Source organism: Heterocephalus glaber, unplaced genomic scaffold (assembly GCF_053883595.1).
Source record: "Heterocephalus glaber isolate CG9 unplaced genomic scaffold, H.glaber_assembly_v1.0 deba00001072, whole genome shotgun sequence".
NCBI lineage: Eukaryota > Metazoa > Chordata > Mammalia > Rodentia > Bathyergidae > Heterocephalus > Heterocephalus glaber.
The window spans coordinates 2,014,606-2,037,549 of NW_028258189.1; the positions used below are offsets into that span (position 1 = coordinate 2,014,606).

A 22,944-nucleotide genomic window follows, 5' to 3' on the forward strand; every position below is an offset into this window, starting at 1 on the left:
ACTTGTACGTGAGTGTGGTATGACTGTGAGTGTGGGAGTGTACATGACTTGCTGTGTGGCTGTGTGTATGACTGTGTATGTGTGTGCATGAGCGTGGGAGTGTAAATTTGTATGATTCTGTGTGTGACTCAGTACACATATGATTCGGTAGATGTGTGTGTGTTTCGATGAATATGTATGTGCATGTGTAGGGTTGTATGAATGTGGGTGTGTATGAGTGTGTGAGTGTGTATGACTTGTGTGAGAGTATATGACTGATTATGTATGACTGTGAGTGTGAATTTATGACTGTAGTGTGTGAGTGTGTGTAAACTTGGATGATGACATATGACTCTGTGTGTGTATGATTCAATGTGTGTGTGTGACTGTGTATGCATGCATGACACCATGTGTGTGTATGATTCTGTGTATGGTTATGAGTGTACTGTATATGACTCTTGTGTATGTGAGTGTGTATGAGTATGTGTGAGTGTGTATGACTGTGAATGTGTATGAATCTGAATGTGTGTATAGCATTGTGTGTGGGTGTGTATGACTGAGTGTGGATGTGTATAGAATTGTTGGTGTGTATGACTGTAGATGTGTGTGTGTGTGTATGACTCTATGTGCGTATGTGTATGACTGGGTGTCACCTAATTCTCATAGCACTTTATCATTTCAGTATTTTTCTAATTTATTGGTGTTTATAGATGAGACAGCTGAAGAAAAGATAGAAACATTTTCAATGCTTCCTGTTGATTTCTCAGATGTGCATGGAAATGTGCTTTTTGGACACATTTTACAGTAGACACTTTAGGATAAATCTTTTGTCCTGCCATGGTTGTAGAAAGAGGAAGGGCCTTTGCTATGGAGGGAAAACATAACTGACCTTAACCTAGTTGTCATAAGGGGCAATTTGGTCCCTTTCTGGGATAGCTCTCCCAGCCCCATTTTGTCTTTCTCATCTTGTTTTCTTGCAGTGCTGGGCACTGAATCCAAGCCTCACCTTTGCTACATGAGCACTCCACCACTGAGCCACATCCTCAGCCCCTCTCTCTGCCTTTCTGATGCCCAGTTCTATTATGAGATGAGACTAGCACCTGTCCTGCAGACCATCAGGGGAATTAAATGAAGAAATGTATGTGAAAAGACGTTTTAGAGTCTGAGGACTACATTCACAGGGGCTATTTAAAGTCTTTCTTCAATGGGGAATTGTCTGGACCCTTGATGGCCCTGCTACATAATTCACTGGCACAGGTTTGCCAATGAGCGCATCATCTGCACTTCACGCCGTCTGTAGTGAGTTTCATTGAGAAGCTACCTGATGTGCTATTTATTTTAGATTATAAAAATTACACAGCTTGTTGCACAGTTCTCTGATCATCGCTAAGGATACCTCCCTGCCCTGCACAGAGTGGAACCTTTTATTTCCACTCCAGCCCCTTTAGATCATGATAACAGCCTCTGTAAACTCTCCCTGCATATATTAGTGAGCACTTAGAAAATATCCAATTTAGCCGCTTGAGGCAAGCTCCTCTCTGGTTCCTTTCAAGCACCTGTGCTCTATGCTATGCCTCCTCGGTTCCCTGGCTTCTTTTCAGTCTGTCTGACCCACCAATCCTCCGTACTTATTTTACATTTTCACTGCCTGTTCACATCCTTCCAAGACCTATCTTTCATCTCTCTCAATACCCCTTCAGCTCTGTTTGATGGTTCTTTCTCTTGTCTCAGTAACTGGGGACCTCCTTGCAGACTTTGACCTGGGGGCTCACTTATCCATCTATTCCTGAGCCTCTTGCTGAAGATTTAATTAATTTTTGTGATGTACAATCATGGTAGAGACATCCTGGCACAATTATGCAAGGGGAACTTCATAGCATCCCTATCACCTCTTGGATACCTCTTGTTGTTGCCCAGTCACGTACTTCTGTGATGCCCTTATAAAGTTCAAGGTGTCTCAGGGCCTCCTTCTAGTACTACATCGAGGATTTTCTAATTGAATCCTGCCATCAAATCTTAGCAGTCTTCAGTTGCCTGTATTGTCAGGGAGTAAAAACAAAACAAATGTAAATCAAGGTTTTGTGCCACCGGCATCTTGGCCAAGCTCTTTGTTGCCTACATGTATAGTGGGTAAATTTCAAAGAGAAGGAAGAAGAGGGAGAAGGAGATGGACAGGGTAAAAGCCACGTGGGAGACCCCAAGGGCCTTGAGAACATCAACCCACATTGCAGTGTTGATACTAACTCACTTAAAGCTTGCTTGATGTTTTATAAACAGAGTAGACTTTTCTTGTGCAGCAGAAAATTCAAAGGCTTATAGAGAATAAGAGCTCCTTCAAGAGGCTTTGTCCAATCCATTCTTTCATTAAAGGGAGTACCCTCCTTTAGTTGTGTTTTTAAGTTCAAAGGAATGTAATAAACTTATTTTCTTTCCTTTTCCATGCACCATGAACTATCCATCCATCCATCCATCCACCCATCCACCAACCCATCCACCCATCCATCCATCTGTCCATCCAGCCAGCCAGCCAGCCACCCATCCACCCAGCCACCCATCCACCCATCCATCCACCCATCCACCAATCCATCCATCCATCCATCCATCCCTCCATCCATCCGTCTATCCATCAACCCTACCATTCAATATATTTGCTCATCCTCATTAATTTAACCAATAATTATTAATCAGATACTTTTTAATGCCAGATACTGTGCTACACTACAAAAGCAGACTCATACTTGCCCTCCTAGTGTCATCTAGCAGGAGAGAAAGGCATTAAATTCAGAGGTCATGATAAACTAGGAGGAATTCACACAGAATCTGACTGTATAACACTATATAACCTCAACTGCCTTCCTCAACTCCCTCCTATGCCTAAAACACACAGTTTTATGTAACAGTCTCTTGCTCTTCTATCCAGTATTGTTCTTCATTGCTAAGGAGCATCCCGTGTAAAGGGAAGTTGTGGGTAGAGGGCAGGATACTCAAGTAACTTGCATGTTACCCTGTCAAAGTGGTGTCCAGCTGAGGAGATTTCAAATCATCATCAACCCCCTGCTTTCACCTGAATCCACATGACAAGCCAATCCTGCCCCCACCCGGCCTAATCTAGCAAGTCTGTCAGGTGTCAGCCACACGTGAGACTCGAGGCTTGGACCCCTAGTAGCCTTCAATCTCCAGCACTGCATTTAGCACTAAGCTTGGTTTTCTACTGCCATCTGGACATGGGTGCTAAAAATCTCAAACTGAGTGTTTCACACTTTAACTGCCTCCTGCCTCCAGGTGCCTTAGACTACGGCACCTTGCTCTTGTGAGCAACCCCCCAAGCCCCAAGCTACCCTCAGTTTCGTCTTCTCTCGTTCTTTCTTCACAAAGCGACTTGAGAATCCCTCATCTGCTCTTCATGTAGATTCTTGAAACTCCAAAGTTGCTTTTTCATTTTCATTGCAATGAATCAGTGATGAAAGCTTATTTCATTAGTTTACTCAGTGTCTTCCTCCGGAGGGAAAGGCAGGTAATGAAAATCAGGTTTGGACCAGTACCTTATTTGTCCTTCTCTGCTCCGAGGTATCATGCTTTTATTTGATTTATGATGAACCACAGACTATACACATAGATAAATGGTTTGAAGAAATTAATTCTCTTGTTGGTACAATATTATTTTATTAAGTTTTATTGGATTTTGAACATTGTACAGTTTACCAAAGGAATATTAGGCTCTCCCTAGTGGATATTTGCTATGCAATAAGTGAGTAAAATTTTAAGATAATGGGAAAGTTTTAAATTCTTAGGCTGCAATGCACTGACTGTTCATTGATTCAAGTGGAAGTTTTTAAACAAATTATCAGCCAGGCAGTCTTGTTCACTAAAACACCACAATCCAGCCTAAAATCCTAGTTTTAAATATTAAAAGAAAAAGTAAGCACTAGTATAAGTTAATTTAAACTTTTATATTCCATAGAAATATTGGCTATAGTTTCCCGGAGGAGCTGCTTATATATTTGAAGAAATATACATATATGATTTTAGGTTATATACACATACATACATACATGCGTGTATATACGTACATGTATGAATACACGTATATATATGCATGTAGGTATATATGATTTTAATTCTACACATGATTTTAAGTTATATATACACCTATGTTTACATGCATAAGTATATGTAGATAGATATGTTTGCATCCATGTGTACACATAAATGTATATTTCTCCATACACATACCCATAAGCTTGGAGGAATTTGAACCATGTATCCAAGTACTATTTACAGAATGGTATGCGACATATATTTAAATACAATGTTACTACAAAGTGTTAAGTGTTCCTTAAATGTCTATTAATTGTATTAATCCTCAAAGTGTGTAGTAGAATGAATTAATAAAAATGTGGCCAGATTCCTTACTCAAGGGCATCAAATGTGTTTGTAAGAAGAAACCATGATGTAAATCAGGAGAAGTCACAAAAATGCTTAGTGGAATTATGTGAATGAATACAATGGTATCTCAGCTCAGGAACTTAATTCGTTCCACAATTCTAGAAAATATGGCCATGTTCATGTTGGTGTGGGAAAGGGGGCCAAGGGTGTGTCTACACTGTGTCACCCAGTGTAGAGTTTGCGAAGAAAAATACAATTTTGCCAAATGCTTCTGGTCACAAACAAAAAGCACTGATGAACCGAGATACCGATGTACCATGAATCATTTCAGGCTTGAAACTTTTAACGGAAGTCTTGAGCAGGAAGTAGTTTCATTTTTGTTTCCTTATTCGTCATTTGTATAACTTATGCAAAATGTCAAAGTGGCTGTTTCAATCTTTTGCTTTGTTTCTTTATTTGGTGTACGGGGATTGAACCTGGAGCCTTTGTACTGTGTTACCTCTATAACCCTGTTTGTATTATTTATTTTGAAACAGAGTCTCATGAAGCCACTAGGTTGCCATGCTGGGATCCAGCTTGTGATCCTCCTGGCTCTGCTTCCCAGACTGTTGGGACTATGGGTGTGCGCTCCCATGCACGTTCTCTTTGCCATTTTTAATTGGCATTTGATCTTTAATTATGACTTACCAGAGTTCTTTCTCCAAATTAGGTTCATTTCATTGTCAGATGTTTGGATTGCTAATCTTTTCTCTCAGTCTGTCCCTGAAATTTTATTTTGTGTACTGGCAAATTCAAAGACCAATTTTCAATGTTGATAAAGTCCAACGTATTGATTATTTTCTCTTACAGTTTATAGCTTTTTATCTTGTCACGGTTGCACAGTAGGACGTAGTATGCTATGTTGTCATTCTTAGATTAACAAAATGAAACATTTCGTTTTCACATACTTTTTAAGTTTCCATTGGTTAAAAAAAGTTTGTACTAAATGCACCTTGAAATATGATTAGGCATAAAATTATCTAGCAGTTTTTAGATCATCAGTATTAAAAGTAAATTTCTGAGATAAGTATCCCTACTCCTGTTTATTTTAAGCTCGGTGCTATTGATAAATCACCGCATAAATTAGGAAATGTATTTTTAAAGCCCACCCATACTTTCATAACATTAGAATATGTTATTAAACAATATGAGTAAAATTGCTGGGTCATTAAGGAAGCCAAATTAAAATCTGTCTAGGTGGATGCCTACCAGGAACACAGGAAATGCTTTTGATTAAAAATAAAAGTAGAGGCCGGGAATTTAGCTCAGTGGTTTCGCCACCTGCTGCCCAAGCGCAAGGACCCGAGTTCGATCCCTGGTACCAAAAAAAAAAAATTAGTTTGGAATAAACTAATCAAAATCAAAGGCTTCTAGCATTTGCCTGAAATTATGTCAAAACTGAGATTTAGATTTGCATTTCTCTTCTCCTGCTTTAGTGAGTTATTTCTCCCCACAGCATACTGAAAGCAATGCTTTCCCTAAACTGGCATGGATCACATCAACTTATTTTATTTGAGCAACTATTTTAAAAGATATGTACACTTGGCAGGTGCTCCATCATTCCTGTTCTTTTGTTTCATTGGACATACGAATATCAACATTTTGTGTAAGTCCCTCCTGTCTCATTTTATGACTTCAGAGGGATTGGTAAGGAAGCAGTGTGGCTTGGTCCATTATTTCAATGAGCAAACCAAGGCTGAGTTTCTAAGAGACTTTTCCTGCAGCAGGAGAACTTAAACTCTGCTAGAACTTCTGGCCCCATGGTCTTGAAGTTCATATCTAAGAGTTCTTGAGGAAACACAAGTGTTCCACAGCTAAGTTAATATATGTAAGGAGGAAGTCCATCATGACTCATTGTCACAAAAGTAGGATCCAATCTGTTTCACTCAGAAACACCTTCGCCCCCTCCCTGCCCCATGCCAGAAATTTGGCATTTGTTACCGGTCAGTGGTTCCCAAATGGTAAGGTGCCAAATAACCACTTCATGCACTTGTTAGTAATAAGATTGCCAGAAAGTAGGTTCCAGGAAGCCAGCCTTTCGATTAGGTCCCAAGGTGATTTTGATGTAGGTGACCAAAGGCCGCCATATTGGAAACCAGTGAGTCAGTTAGTGGGACATGCAAAGTGTCTCACAACACCAAGAGGTATCCATAGGCTCATAGTGATATTTCTTATCCTTTTTCTACTGAACAAAATCTTTGTTTAAGAAAAGAGCTAGCTACATGTTAAGGAGGAATTATCTATGCCGACATACTTAGAGGTAGAGTTTATATAAGAATATACTAATATAGAATGATCCTTCAACTAATTGCATTTTTCTATCTACAAACAGCATATTCATGGCTCGTTTTCCAAATCATCTTATATAAAGTTGCCTATGCTTCCCCTTTACTCCATTCCAACCCCAAAGAGGTTAACTCTTTGTTACTTTGTAACATTTAACCTGACAAAGAAATAATCTTGTGAAATATATTTATGTTTCATAATTCTCTACTCTTCATCCCAACAGCAAATAAGTTCTATACTATTCCTATACTTTTAAGGAGTCTTTTGCAAAAAATCAGAAGACATCAACAAATATTTTTAAAATTCATGGAGGAAGGAAAGGAAATTAGGAAGGAAAGCTGAGTGAGTGATGTGCCTAACTTTACAAGAAACTGTCCAAGTTATTCCCCTGTTACACTGCCGCAAGGAAAGATAAGCACTGCAGTTCTCCATATTGTTTGTCAACACTTGTAATTGTCAGGACTTTCAACTTAAGCCAGACAAGCAGTAGCAGAGTGAAATTGCATTACTGTGTTCATTGACACTTTCTGAATACTGATGATATTGGACATTGTTTCATTTTTGTTCTATCATTGGCCATTTGTATTTCTTCTTATGTATGATGTTTGTTTAAATATTTTGCCATTTCAAATTAGCATTTTAATTGATCACCAAGTTGTCAGGGTTCCTATTTTATATTAAATTCTATATTTTTGTCGGATATTTAGACTGCTAAACTTTTCTCCCAGTTGTACTTTAAATTTTGTGCACTGGTATATTCTGAAGAGTAATTTTTAACATTGACAAAATTCCAGTTTATTGGTATTTTCTCTTATACTTAATAGTTTTATGTTTTTAATCCTTAAGGTTGCAGCGAATTTTCTCCTAGGAGGCACTTCTCCTATGAAGTGTTATTGTGTTAACTTTTTCCCTAGGTCTATGATTCATTTGGGTTAATGTATTTGTAGACAGTGAGATAAAGGTTGAAGTTCTCTACATGTACACACAAAACAGACATATCCTTTAAAATACTAAAAGAAATAGCTGTGCTTTGGTCATAAATGTTTTCAGCATTCCATTTCTGTGCTGTGTGAGTAGATTCCTTCACCATAAACACCCGTGTAGATGTGAGTGTTGGTTGATCTTGATGGTCAACTTGAACACCTTGAGAGATGCCTAGATTACTAAAGCATTAGTATAATGGGCGAGTCATGTGGATGTGAGTTTGGGGACTCTATGGTCCCTGACCCCTTGTCTCTGGCTGTCTTCTACTCTGTCTGCTTTCTGCCTGCCATGGGTTCAACAGCTTTCCTCTGCCACGTTCTTCCCCCGTGATCTTCTGCCTCGGAACCAGCCAACCATGGACTGAAACCTCTGAAACCATGAGCCAAAATAAATACTCTCTCCTTTACAAGTTTCAGATATTTGGTCCCACCAATATAAGGGTGACTAACACAATGCAATAAGCCAATAAACCTCAATGGCATTGGCCCAGCCTTTCAAGGAGCAGTTCCAATGCTGCCTCTTTACCTGATTCACTTCCTCTCTACTGAAAGAGTTCTTTCCTAGCTGTACACTCAGCATCCCAACCCGATTGTACCTGTTTCTATTTCTCTGGCCTGAAATCCAGTTCACTTAAATTCTGACCATAGAGCAAGCTCAATTCCTCTTTGACGAGCCCACAGCTTCTGTCTCCCACCTGGTAACTGGGATGCAGTCCATACTTATAATTTGCAATTGTTATGAACTCTAAAGTCAACACATGCACTGGATACTGAGGCACTGCCTCTGGAGAAAAACAACATTATGGTCCTGAGAACCCTCTTGTAACATTTTCATTAGTCAACAAACAGCCTTGTTTTATGTGTGTTTCTGCACAAAGACACCTTACTGTTGATTCACTAACATTGAACTCCTAGGCAAGATCAACCACGAGTCACAAGTAAGTGGAGCCAATCTAACATATGCACTACCTTCATAAGATGAATGGTGACTTTCATGCATTTAGGAACACTAGATTGCATGTCAGCAGTTCTCTTGGGGGGCCATCATATGCACTAAGCTCAACAAAAATAATTAAAAACACACAAAGCACAAAATCCATAAGACACAGCACTAGTTAGACGGTAAAAGAGACATTTGTTTACAGTGTAAGAAATGGAGCAGGAAGGCACTGCACCCATTTGTTGAACTTCACCTGGGGATCTACTATTGCACTTTGTTACTTCATTCAAGTCCACGAATTATTTAGATAGCACAGAGCGTATTGTTTAGGGGTGGCAATTACATTATAGTGAGTAGATGGATTTGCAATATGGATTCCTCAAATAATGAGGATCAGCTTTCTCTCTCTTTCTATTCTGACCTTGGCACCACCAGTAGTCCAAGTGATTTATACACAAAACACACTAATAATTGCCAGACTCTTTCACATGACATCATCTTGTCCACTACAATCAGAACAATAAAATCCAAGCACACAATGACACATAAATGGCTTTTTGTATGGCTTAGAAGCACCCCTTGTGATCTTTCTCCAAAAGATCTTCCTTTCACTATTTCTCACTGGTTGGTTATATTCTAAGCTTTTGTTTCTTGAAGGACTGCCCATTGACTGTTCCCTTACACTACCTTCATGTATTTTCATGGTCACAAATGTTTCACCATATGGCCCCAGCTTAAATGTTGCTTTACCAAAGAAGAATTTCTTGTATTTAATTGTCAGGAAAACAGAATTTGTCCCTCACATCCATGAGTTTTTCAATGAGACGGATACCTGTAACAAAAGACTGATTGAAAAGAGAAAATGAGTCTATTAGTGCATGTTACACAAATCATGCAGGAGAAACCTCTAAGAAAAGTAACCCAAAGTAGTGGCTTATAAGGTACTTCTATAGCACCTCCCACAAAGGTGCCATGATTTTGTGGAGGAACTAACAGACAAAGGAAAGTGGTTTTGGGTATCCAAGGACACAGAAATTTGGGAAGGTAAATATATAGGATGAAGCTTGTAATGGTGTGATCCAAATGTACCCTAAAAGTCTCATGTGTTCAGAGGTGGGGATTTCAGAAGGTGATTAGATCATGGGGGTGTTACATTCATCAGTGGATTAACTCATAGATGAAATCATATTTTAACATTTATCAATGGATTAACCCATTGATAAAAACATATTTGAAACTGCTATTAGGAGGTAGAGCCAAACAAGAGAAGGTGGTCCACTGAGTGTGACCTGGAAGGGTGCATTCTCGTCTCCAGCTCCTTCCTCTATCTGTCCTTCTGCTTTTCCCCTCCCCTGACCTTCCCACCTACTGTGCGGTAAACAGCTTTCCTCTGCCATGCTCCGCTATGATCTTTCTACCTTGGATCAGTCCAGCATGGACTAAAGTCCCTGAAATTGTGACCCCATAGAAACCCTTCCTCCTTTAAATTGTGTGTGTTAGGCATTTTCTCCTAGCAGTTAAAAGCTGATTTCTTAGTTAACTTTTCTCATTGAGGAGACAAAATACCTGACACCCAAAGTTAAAGGAGGAAAGGTTTATTTTAGCTCACAGTTTGTAGAGGTTTCAGTCCATGCTCAGCTGGCTCCAAGATAGGGTGGAATGGCAGAGGGGCATTGCAGAGGAGAAACAGTCCATGGCAGGGCAGGCAGGAGGCAATGAAAGAGCAAGGAGCAGCAGGCGCAAGGTTGCTTGTTGCTTTTATCCCATCCAGGCTACAAACCTGTTGGAGGGTGCCACCCCACACAGAGTGGGGCTTTCCATTATCCATACCTGGAACTATGCTAAACCAATCAGCAGACTAATTCAGTCTTTACACCCTAAATCCATATTCCCACACCCTGGATCCACATTCACACACCCTAGATCCAGTCACTCTGAAAACCCCCACCGATGAGCATATGAGGCTTTGGGGGAACATCTAGACACAAGCCATAACACTGACTAATACAAAGCTTATGGAAAACACAGTGTTTAAAGATTTTTCATTTCTGGGCTAAGTGTCTAGAGCTGCCTTTAGCAGATAAGAATTTATTTCCTCTAAGCCAAAAAAGCTGGCACGAGGACCCAATTTCGATCCTCAGTACCAAAAAGAAAAGCTGGAGAATAGGAAGACCATTTTCTCCACTACATGCTTCCCAAATGCCTTTACTAAAAAATAATATTTAGGTCAAATAAACTTGTTAGGGTGACATAATCTAGATCCTTCACTGTCTAAGGTCCCAGTTCCTCTCGGCTCCCTCATTTTGCCTGCTTGCGCAGTCGTCTGGCCCTGAAGTGGCTTTGTGTTTACATACCCATTGGTTACCAACACCCACTGGGATGTAAGATCTCTGACCACAGGGTCTGTGTCTGTTTTTATCCCCACTGCATCCCCGGTGTGAGCAGGTAATGTTCCTGGCACACAGGCATGTGTCAAAGAAATAACTTGTGCAGTACCCCTGTGCACTGTTTTATAGTACTCATTTGTATATTTGCCTCCATTTTCTCCCAGTATAATATCAGGTTCCTTGCAGCAGAAATGACTGAAGTTCTGGTTTCATATGAAGATCTTTTTTTTAGTAAATCTCCTGACCTCACTGTGTAGTGTGCAGTTAGCCAGATATCTGGCTGGCTGGAAGGGTAGCTGAGGAGAAATCATCGGGCAACTTTGTCACTCCATATCTGGGAACGAGCCTGGGTCACCTGGGGCATCCCATGGGGCAGCTGGTGGGCACCCTGATATATGACCTCTCTATGATGTTTCTTAGCTTTCACAAAGCATGGGGCCTTATGTCTCATGGAGAAAATACCACAACACTAGGAAGAAGCTGCACTGCCTTTGAGTTCCTACTTTTTTCTTTAAAAAAAAAATTAGTACATGTTTGCCATACTTTCCATGGGGGCATTTAGTACATGTACATGACACATCTTAATTACTTTTTGTATCCACTTCTCCTCTCTCCTTTCCCCCTTCTTTAAACCTCCAGGTCCCCTTTCCATTTGCAAAAGACCTATCTCCCTATTTCCTTTTATCTTTTATTTTGGCCTTTATTTATACTTTGGCTTTCTCATCTGAGAGAAATAATATGATATTTACACTTGTGTGTCTCATTTACTTCACTTAATATGTTTTCAAAGTGCATCCATTTTCCTACAAATGACTCATATTTATCCTTCTTTATAGCAGAGTAGTACTCCATTATGTATAAACACCACATTTTCTTCATTCATTGATGGACATACAGGCTTTCAAGATTTATCTATTCTGATTTGTGCTGCTATAAACATTAGTATGCATGAATTGCTATAAATGATGTCTTTAACTCTTTCAGGAAGATGCCTAGTAGGGAAATATCTTGGTTCACTGCACTTTCTTTTAGTTTTTTGATAAATCTCCACAGTGCTTTCAATAATGGTTGTAGTAGTTTACATTCACAACAACAATGTAGAAGGGTTCTTTTTTCACCACAACCTTGCCAGCATGTTATTGTCTGATTTTTGATGATTGCCATTTTTCCTGAAGTGAAATTGAATCTCCGTGTTGTTTTAATTTTAATTTCTCTAATGGCCAATGATGTTGAACGTATTTTTTCAGGTATTTATGGGCTTTTTGTATTTCTTCTGAGAAGTGTCTATTCATTTCCATTGTCCATTTTGATTGAGTCTTTTATTGTGAGAGATCTAATTTTTTGAAGTTCTTTATATATTCTAGATATTAGTCCACTCTCTGAGGTATAGCTGGCAAAAACTTCTCAGCTCTTTGATTCACTGATTTTTAATATATTTTTAAAGTCACAGTTTCATTCATTTCTACTCTGATCTTTGTAATTCCCTCCTTAAACTAAAAATAAACTTGTTCTGATTTTCTAATGTGAGGTTTGACTGCAATAATCTTCCCTCTTTGGATGGTTTTTACCATATCCCATATATTCTGGCATGCTGTAGTGGCATTGCTGTTTGATCCTGGAGTTGTCTGATTTCTCCTTTCACCCATTGACTGTTCAGGAGTGTGGAGTTAAGTTTCCGGGGGTTTATAAACTTTCTATGGTTTCTTTTGTGATTGATTTCTAGTTTCAAGGCACAATGATCTACTAGTATACATGAGGTGGTTCTGGTTCTTTTATATTTATTTAAGCAGCTTTTGTGGACTAGTACGTGTTCTATTTTGGAGAAAGTTCTATGTGCTCTTGAGAAGAATTGTATTCTGCTGTAGTACAGTAGAATACTCTGTAGGTGTCTATTAAGTCCATTTGTTCAGAAGTGTAGTTCAGCTCTGATGTTTCTTTGTTGTTGTTTTTTTCCATTAAGTTTATTGGTATGTTTTAGGTATACATGACAGTTACATTCATTGTTGGAATCTGACACCTTTACATGATGTATCTTTGTTGGTTTTTTGTTTAGTTGATCTGCATCTTTGTGAAAGTGAGGTATTGAGTTCACCTGCTGTAATTGTGTTGGTGTTCATTTGGTCTTTTATGTTCAGCAGGGTTTGTTTTATAAAGCCAGGTGCTCCAAAATTTGGTGCATATATAGTTACAGTTGTAATCTCTTCAAATTGGACTGTTCCCTTAAGTAATGTCTGGTGACCTTCGTTGTCTCTTCTGATCAGTTCTAGTTTGAAGTTTACTTTGTCTGAGAATAAAATTGCTACCACTGCTTGCTTTTGGGGCCCTGGTCCATGGAATATTATTTTCCATTCTTGTATATTTAGTCTATAATTTCCTAGTTTGGGGAGACACTTACCATCCCTCCTGCCTTTTCCAATCGCAGGTTCACCCGGAATCCAGTGAAGAGTGTGTTAACTCTACTTATTTCCAGGATGAGCGCTAAAGATGGTCAGCCTCATTGTATTAGCGAGATAGTTCATACCCACCCACTACATTTGTCTCTGGGTTATCTGGGACACATAACACTAGTTTAATGCCCCCGTTCTTCATTAATTAATTCATATTGTGTGTGTGTGTGTGTGTGTGTGTGTGTGTGTGTGTTACTTGGCTTTCAATGGCTGTGAGAAAATACCTAAGGAAAATCAATATAAAGAAGGAAAGGTTTACTTTGACTCAATGTTTCAGAGGGTTTAATCCATAGTTACTTGGGTGTATTGCTTCTGGCCCCACAGGGAGCCAGAAAAGTCACTGTGGAAAGGTTAGGCAGAGGAAAGCTGCTCACCTCATCACCTTGTGACAGCCAGGAGGGAGTGGTGGGTGGGGGGAGTCTTTCAAAGACTGCAGGAAGCACAGGAAAAAAATAACAGAATCTGAATTTTCTTAGAGCAGTGGGAAGTTTTTTTAGAGCAATGAAAAAAAGCAAACTGTAATCAACTGAAGACTTACACCATAAAATGAGATAAAGGCCTTATGATGATCACCTTTGCTTGAGTTTGCTTTCCAAAAATATATATCAGTACCTTGGTTCTTGTGCACAGTTCCCACTGACCATTTTGACATTCAAACCTGAGTCATAATTACAGCCAGATTTTTCCTAGTTGGAAGTCCCTTCTGCCTTTTCTATGGAGCCCCAAATAGAGGAAAATGGCAGAAGATTTGCTTCCCTTTGCTCCCTTCTCAGTAGAAGAAACTTCTCCATGGAGCTTGTAATGCTCACCCTTTGATGTTTATCTGTTTTGCTGCCTATATGGCAAATAGCTTTAGGCACCCTTCCAGTGACCATGTAATGAGCTACTTCATGTCAGGAACCACAGCAGAGTTTGGAGATACTGAGATGGTAGCTATGGTCTCTGCCCCCAAGAGGTTCCCAGTGGAGTAGGGGAGAGAGACAGCTCTAGTCCTCACAGTCTGCCTTGACATGAAAGTAAACTTTTATACAGCTTACAGGGATTTAAGTCCTTTAATGACATGAATTCCTGCAGGCAGTGTGAGAGTACTCTGTGCCATCCTAGGATCATTCAAACTTAAACAAAGCAACATAGATATTTAAGAATAAACATCATTACCTCTCAACGTGAAATCATTACAATTCATATGTGGCTATGTATACCAATATTTAGAATTTGTACAGAAATGCAAATGTAGAATAATTATATCTGTATGAAAAATATATAAATACAGCAAACATATATATATATATACACATATATAATGAATAATCTGAAAGAATTAGAATTGGTTAACATCTACTTCCATAATATTTTCTTCTAGGACAATATTATATCTGTAGGCAAATGTTTCCATGAAAATTGAGGTAGATAGATACTTGGCTAAAGTTTAGCAGCTTTTATACTGTTATGCTTTGATAAACCACCACCAAACTTCTAAACGAGCAGCCATCTCACTCATTAATTGAATATTTTAGCACTTTTCCTCTGTAGAGCTGGTGTTTCATTATACTTTCTATTTTGTGTCTTGCTTTTCATGCATTTAAAGTGCTGGAGCAGCTGTTTATTTGGAAAGGTTCCATTATGACCATAATAATCTCCAACTAATTGCACATCAAATATTTATTTCTTGCACATTAAATTAATGAAGCAGTTTCAACAAGAGAAAAATTGGATCAGGTTGGCAAACAGTGCCTATAAATTCATGAAAGATTCCAAGTTCTTTTTTGGCAAGGACTCCTTTAATACGGATTAACAGTTTGTAAATGGAAAAATCGTCCCATTATCTAGCTGTGACTTTTTAAATATACATGCTTTATTTTTTAAAGTGCATTTCTGGATTTGCCCTTGCTATACATAATATAGCTTTCAGAAATAAAAAATAAGATATACTACTAATTTTTAAATAAATTGCTAGCTTCTTTTCTTGCATTTAATAGTATCCTTTTCTCAATTCTACCATTGATACTACAATTTTTTTCAAGTAGGTCGACTATAACAGGCATAGGGCTGATGGGGTAGTTCAGTGGTAGGTTATGTGCTTAGCATGCACACTTAACACTCAATATGAGATCTCCACACTTAAAGTTTACACAAGAGCATTTTGTTAAATCAAGATATGATGCTATTCAGCAGATCTACAGAATTTATTTATCTAGTATAATTGAAATTGTACACCCATTAAACCACACCCCACTCCAACCACGCCATAGTGCCTGGCAGTCACCATGTAGTCTAAGCTTAAGTTGCTTTGACTATTTTAGACATACCATCGCAGTAGACTCTGCAGTATTCATCCTCCCATGACTCTCTTTATTTACTTCAGCTAACATCTGCAAAGCAGACAGAGAGACTGATAGATGCTGATTATGGAAGGTTGCTCAACATGACTAATCATCATGGAAATGCAAATCAAAGGTACAATGAGTTGTCCTTTCGCACCTGCTCAGATGGCTATTATCAAACAGACAAAGATAACAAATGCCAATTAGAAGCAGAAGTTGGCTAAGGACTTATTAGTCTAAAAATCTCTTTTAAAAAATAAGTGATACGCTCAACTTACATTTTTTTTGATATACTCTTTTCAAGATCTCTGATACTATTTTCTTTTAGGTTCATTGCTGGTGTGTATAAAACAACCAAGTGTTTTTGTGAAAGAATTTCAGGGAAGAATTTTTCTGAGCAACCGCTCTGTCAAGAATAAAGAAAATGTCTATAGACTTCCTTTATTATTATTCTTTTATTATAACACCATTTTCCAATAAGCAAAACTTGCATGGCAGCCACTGGATACAGTGAAATGTTATTTATGATTCCTGGTTTAGGTGTTACCATTTCCAGCAACTGGTCAACCCCTGAGTTGGAGGAGATAGTAACTGTCTCCTTTGCATGGTCCTTTTGGGTTGGGGTTTTCGTTCCTTACATGTGAGTGAAATATGGTTTGCATGAATTTACAGAAAGAGCCTTTTAAGCTACTTGAGAGAAACTTACTGTTTTCTTTTAATACAAGTAGTCCACATCAGTGACTTGTCTTCCAGGTAGGGCAGGATGAGTTTTCATCTCTCTCCTTACCTTCCACCCATTACACTTTCCTGGGGATGGCCTTTAACAGAAGAAGGAAACAGTAATACAGTTTATAATATATGGTATATGCCTTGAAAATTGCTCAATATAGCAGTATTTGTTTCCTATAGAAACATATACTGAAAAGAAAGTGATATGTTTAAATTTCTCTAAAGTTATAGATTGTAATTCTAACACTTCCTCCTCAACGCATAACCAGGAACAAAGATGGGAGAGATGGGGAGGGACAACATTAGCCTGCAAAAGTGTGCATTGTTTCACTGGCCTGGAGCTAGTACTAACTTTCTCTTTTTCAAATTTCCTCTTTCTCTTCCTGCTCCTCCTTCTTGCTTCTTTCTTCTCCCCTTCTTTTCTTTCCTCTTTATCCTTTTTCATATGCCTTCTCTTCCTTTTGTGTTTCCTCCTCCTGTACCACCTTCCTCTTACAGTGAACAATTACTCTCCAACTATAGACATCCCTGGCTGCTGTTGTTCACACTCAGCCTGGATCATACCGACGTGACTACGTGACAGCTGCCTGTCTCCTACAGGCATCTGAGTTTCCATCCCTGACTTAAATGATTCCATGTGTCTTATAAGACAGAGCCAAAAGCAAGAGGATAATACAGAAATAATGCTGGGGGATATGAGCTTAAAAAAGATGTTACTGTAGGTGCAACATGTGTCTGAATCTATTGAAATAGCATGGTGTAGTGGCAACGTGCTGAAGAAGGTGAGGGGACCATGTCTTCCTTTACAAACAGCCCTCTTGAATGTAATGGAGACATGACCCCAAATGTAAGGGCTGAGCACCCAGCAGGAGTACATGGTCCAAACTTTGAAAGATCATTAAAAATTGGAGACAAATATAGATGCTCTTTCAAATATTGCCTACCAATGGAAACATAACTCTGAATAGCAGATGATATGCAGAATATCAAATCCTAATCTCAGGGGTGGGAAAACAGAAGCACATTTTTTGAGGCTCCTTGGATGACTCTTATGTGTAGGTTCACTGGAAAACTATTGGTCTAGATTTTTTCCTAAGTAAGAAGGCTAGGGTACCATTGTTAATTAGCCATCCTACTAGAAATAAGGCATTAGTGTTACAGCCTTGAATTTACTTCTTACAAAATACCCATGTCATCATGGGTACATGTTATCATCTATGTTTTTCCTATATGTATTTTGGTCATAATACTTATCTAAATGACCATGAGACTTACATGAGCTCTACTATAGAGGGATAGCATCCAGTAGGTACATAATAAGATCGTGGTGACTACAGTAATTATTATTATTATTTTTTACCATTTAACCCTTTCCAATCATACTGTGGAGTTCATTCTTCAGTTGCAATCACATTTCAATAACATGGAAAGCTGAATAGATTAATCGAGTTCTCCATCCAGATCAGTTTTCTAGTCACTATTTTAATCTATATCTTGGTCAACTGGAATATATGTTCAAGTCATTTTTTTTCAGAAAACTTGCTTGAATGGTACATAGTGTGGACCACAGAATGCCAGAGGTATTTTTGTACCTGCTTCACACTGGAAGAAAATCTCTCCGGTTGAATCCTTTGGTTACCTGTCAACATGCTTTAGATGTTATTTGATCTTTTATTGTTTAGTGTTACAAAGAAGCTGTAGACCAGCTCAGCCACACTTTTGTTTGCTAGGGTAGTTGTAGATGTTACTTCACTTCCATTTAAATTATGGTGACACAGCACATCTGGGTTCGGTTCTATTTTTATGAACATTTCCTGAAACCCAAGTTAAGCCATTCAATCAGCAATTGTGTTGTTTTCTCACTTTAGAAAAATTTCCTTTTGTTACATTATTATTATTGGCTATTATTTCTGCTCCATTTGCTTTCAAATCATCTTCAAGAACACTAATTATAAGTTGATTCTTCTCTTTGTCACTTTATAATTTTAATCTCCTATGATTTTAATCTATTTGTCCTATTTTTCTGCATTCTGGGAAAGTGTCCATATTTTCACATGCCAGAAAATTGATTATTTTTTAGTGTCAGGCTCATTTTTTAATAATTCCAATCCAAATTTAAGTTTTGTCAATCCAAATTTAAGCTTTACATTTCATTCTTTTCTTTCTAAAGTCAACTCTAATTTCATCTTACCCGGTTCTCTTCTTAGACTTCAAGCCTGCCATTGTATTTACAGAGCCAGAAGAATAAAACCCACATAATCTAATTTCAGTATAATCCCAGTTTCTTAAGAGGCTGATGATTGTGTACAAGAAGATCAAAAACATTTTCCAAAATGACCCTCTCAGAACTTCTCTTACCTTTAAAAACCTTCTGGTTTTCAAAGTTAAGCAACAGATAAATCTGGAGATTTCTGTCTTACATGTACTTCTCTGGGAAGCAATCCCTTGTTGTGAACCATTTACACTTCTATAGATAACCCATACAAAATTAGAAAAAAGAACTGAAGAACTATATTTGTCCCTGCCTTGAAATAGGGTCCTATCTTGCACCACATTAAGCCATGCTGTGAGGATGAGAGGGTGGAGGGTGAGTTGACAGGGATCTCCTGGCCCTGTAGCTACTAACTCCACCCCACTGCCCTCCTCGGGATTCTATCTCCTTTCATCCCCATAATCTGCCACTATGCCATCCTCCCCTGTTACAAATTCAGTTTTGGGGAGCAATGAAAATGTTTCATAGACTCATCCACATGAAGGCTTATACTCAGCATATCGATCAAGCAGCAATTGTTGAATGGACACTTTACATAAGGAAAGTGCAATTTCAGAGAAGCATTAAGCTTTTACTTGCAAACAGTTTACACGTTCTGAAGTAGGGAATGATCCGGAATAAGGCTTGCATGAGGAAGAGCAATAGTTGATGTCGCCTCCTGGCTGAAGAAATTTTTAACATCCATTGATAGATTGTTTTGGAGATTGAATCCAAGACCTCATGTATGATAAACACATGCTCTACACCACCGAGCTTCTCCCTCAGGCCCAAGAAGATGGTTTTGCAGAGTGCTCCAAGGTGCAGTAGTATGATGGACTACATGGAATCTAAAGAGGACAAAAGTCATAGGAGCAAGAGAGGGGAATCATGAGGGACAGAGACTGGAGGTAAGTGTTCTGGACCACAGAATTATTACTAGTTTGGGAAGAAAGAAAGCTTCTAAATATTTTGTGATTGTGTCCCATGCAACTGTCCTTGGGCTGCGTATTTCCCATAGATTGTTTTTGCTCAATTGTCTTAACATTTTAATACAGCTATGAGGTGATAGCAAGTGTGCAGATTCAGGTTTGGAAGCCATGTATAACTCTGGCCATCTCACCTTTGTGCCTGAGAAGTTAACCTGTCAAATCTAACAAAGTACTTATCTGAACCTCCATTTCTTCATCTGTAGACAAGGATAAGATGAATGTCATGAGATTGCAAAAGGGTGGGAAGAATTCATGCAGGGTAGCCATTGATCACCATTTCCACATTTGGACCGTGAGTGTGCGTTGAATGAAGTCATTTCTGTTGCATACATTAGCGAACTTCCGCTTAGGGAGGTTAGATACATCCAAGTTTGTAATTCAAGTGCACTGAAGAGCCAGTACGTTTTCTGAATCCAGAGTTAGATTACTAGACATGCAAAGAAAAAAGTATTGGCAGAGAAAACCGAATAGCTAGGCAGTCATCTGAAGCCTCCAGAAGTCATTTCCCTAAAATTCCTTTCAATATGTCTGATCTCTCCTCTGCTGTCCTGTTCTTCCACACTTGGCTCACAAACTCCGGGAAGAGCCTGAACTTTGCTCTAGTCATCATAGAGGAAATAGGAAAGTGGAGTCTATCAACTAAGCAGAGTCCGCATTCCACAGCCTTCACCCGACCTCACAAGGTGGTCTAAATCTGGAAACCATAAGGCTTTCTGAGAAGGACAAGCCAGGCCACCTGTCTCTCACCTCTCACAACAAATGTGGTTCAATGTTGTTTTCTTGAAGAAAATTAGCATGCCTACACTTGTCACACTGAAGGTGCCATATGGGGCTGCAGATATTAATGAGGACATCCTGACTCCTCCCGGTCACTCGATGCGTGTGAATAAAATCACCTCGTGACAACAGGTAAAAAAAGTTGACAGTGAAAATTACCACTTTCTTTTCATGTTCCTCGACCATGAGTAGGTGTTTGGAATGTTCCAACCCATATTCTCTTTCCTTTTTAGTCTGCTCCTGATTCTGAAGTGAAGCAAGCAGCCGACGGAAATGTGGAACACCAAAGCACTGAGGTATACAGACACAACTCAGCTGAGCGAGGAACCGCCATTGTATCTAATGTGGATATGGTTTTATCCTGTCTGCTTTTCCGTCTCTCCTCTAGAGAGCTCATCATTTGCTGGAAGATTTTCTTTTCAAGGAAGGCTTTTGGGACGAAGGTGGTGAGACACAAATAAATGTTCATGGATATTGGCAATTCATGAAATTGAGGATATGGTGCTGTTAGGGTGGGGAGCTTTGGATTATTCTCAAAAGAAAATATATCCTCTCTTATTTTAATAAAATTGTGTCTCCAGGCTTCTCTGTGGAAGAAAATGGAGATCCAAGAGCTACTTCTGGATGCTTTGCCAATGTCGTTCTGATTGAAGGCTGTCTTGTGGTGTGGGATGTGAATTATCTTGTTTCTGTTTGTTGGTGAAAGATTGGTGATGGCCATGCCATGGTGGGAGATACAAGGAGATATAAAAACACTTCAGATCATACCACACCTTTTTAAGACTGGACATTTTTCTGAGCACTCCATAAATATTCTCTGGTGAGTCTTCATCTTACCCATGAGGTAAATATCAGCACATCCATTTTATATAGGAGGAAGCTGAGCCTAAGAGAATGTGTTGGTCAGCTTTTCATTACTATGAAAATACCTGGGAGGAATAAATTAAAAGGAGGAAAGGTTTATCTTGGCTCATGGTTTCAGAGGTTTCACTCCATGGTCACTTGGTCTTGCTGCTTTGAGCCTGTGGTGACACAGTACATCGTGGCAGTCTTACATGACAGAGGAGGCTGCTCACCTCAGGGTGGCTGGGAAGCAAAGAGAAAGATAAAAGAAGGGACTGGAGCCCAATATCTGCTTCTGGCCACACCCTCTGTGACTCAACTTCCTCTTACTAGGCCCTCCCTCTTAAAAGTTTCACCACCTTGCAATAGTACCACAGGCTGGGAACCAAGCATTCAACACAGAGTGTTCGGGGAAGAGTCAAATCCAAAGTATAGCAGGAAGTAAGTCAGTTGCAATGGCTGTAACTAAGAGGCAGGGCCAGGAGTAAAACCAGGTCTGCCCAATGTGGAAAATTATACCCTGTCTTTCAACACATAGCTGGCCTCAGTAGGCGGGAAAGGCAAAGGAGAAGAGACCTGCAGGGTTAGGTTAGGTCTAAGGCTGAGTGTCTTTGCTGCCCCAGGATCCTAAGGTACTGTGTTAGAGGTGTGCTTTTCTGTGGGTAGCGTATACTACTGGGCTACTAGAAGTAAGAATAAATGATCATCACGAAATGGAGAGGGCTGGTGGACAGGGCCTTACTATTACTCTTCTGTTGCTGTAACTGAAAAGCACAGGCTGAATAATTTATTAACAGTTTCATTTAGCTTACAGTTCTGGAAGTCAGAGATCACGGTGCCAGTATCTGTTCGGCATCTGGTGAGGGCCTTCCTCCTGCATCACAGCATTGCAGAGAGTATCACATGGACAGGCAGAGCAAGTGTGCCAGCTTGATCCCTCTTCCTGTCTTTATAAAGCCACAAATGGCATCATGAGAGCTCTACCTTCATGACCTCATCTTTGGAATTATCTTCCAAAGGCCCCACCTCTTAATAACACTCTAATATGGAAATAGAGGCTCAGCCTGAGTTCCAGAGGGGACACACTTCCACATCATTGCAGGCATTTGCGCTTCTCCTACAAATGGGAATTGTCATGGATTTCAAAGCAATATGGTGACATTGTATGTAGCACCATTTTTGATGTGGGCATAAATAAGCCAAGTACTGGTTAATAGGTTTGCTCATTGCTGATGAATTCCTTTCACTGCATAGGACACTTCAGAGGAAATGACATAGGGAACAATAACTTTTCTAAGTATAAGTGTAATCTGAAAAGGGAAAGCCCCTGGTTAAGCTGTGATTTAGGAACATTTCCTTAACTCCACGTTCAAGTAGTAGGCACTGAAAGGCACTATCACGGAGGTTATCGGTGACTGGATATCCTAAGCTCTAGCCACCAGCTAAGGATTTTTAAGCTAACTGCCATCTTTCTGCCGTGCGACACAAGAATCTTTCTCACTTGCAGTATACCACAGAGCCCGTCTGTCATCAAAGTGCCCAGGTGTTCTCCCTCAAAGTCATTTTGACTGAGTGACAGAAAGA

General features: G+C 39.3%; 1 protein-coding gene across 4 annotated transcripts in view; it reads left to right on the top strand.

Moving 5' to 3' along the window:
- The window catches only part of Pnpla4 (patatin like domain 4, phospholipase and triacylglycerol lipase), a 159,110-nt gene that overhangs the window by 102,887 nt on the left and 33,279 nt on the right, over positions 1-22,944 (top strand). Inside the window, exons 7-9 of one of the 4 annotated variants that reach the window (XR_015450791.1) lie at positions 20,751-20,813; positions 20,906-20,963; positions 21,099-21,337. The gene's annotated coding sequence lies outside the window, so the exon portion shown is untranslated. Of the gene's footprint in view, positions 1-19,463; positions 20,650-20,750; positions 21,338-22,944 lie in introns of all 4 variants that reach the window. The other 3 variants (XR_015450788.1, XR_015450790.1, XR_015450789.1) reach the window with 3 other exon arrangements.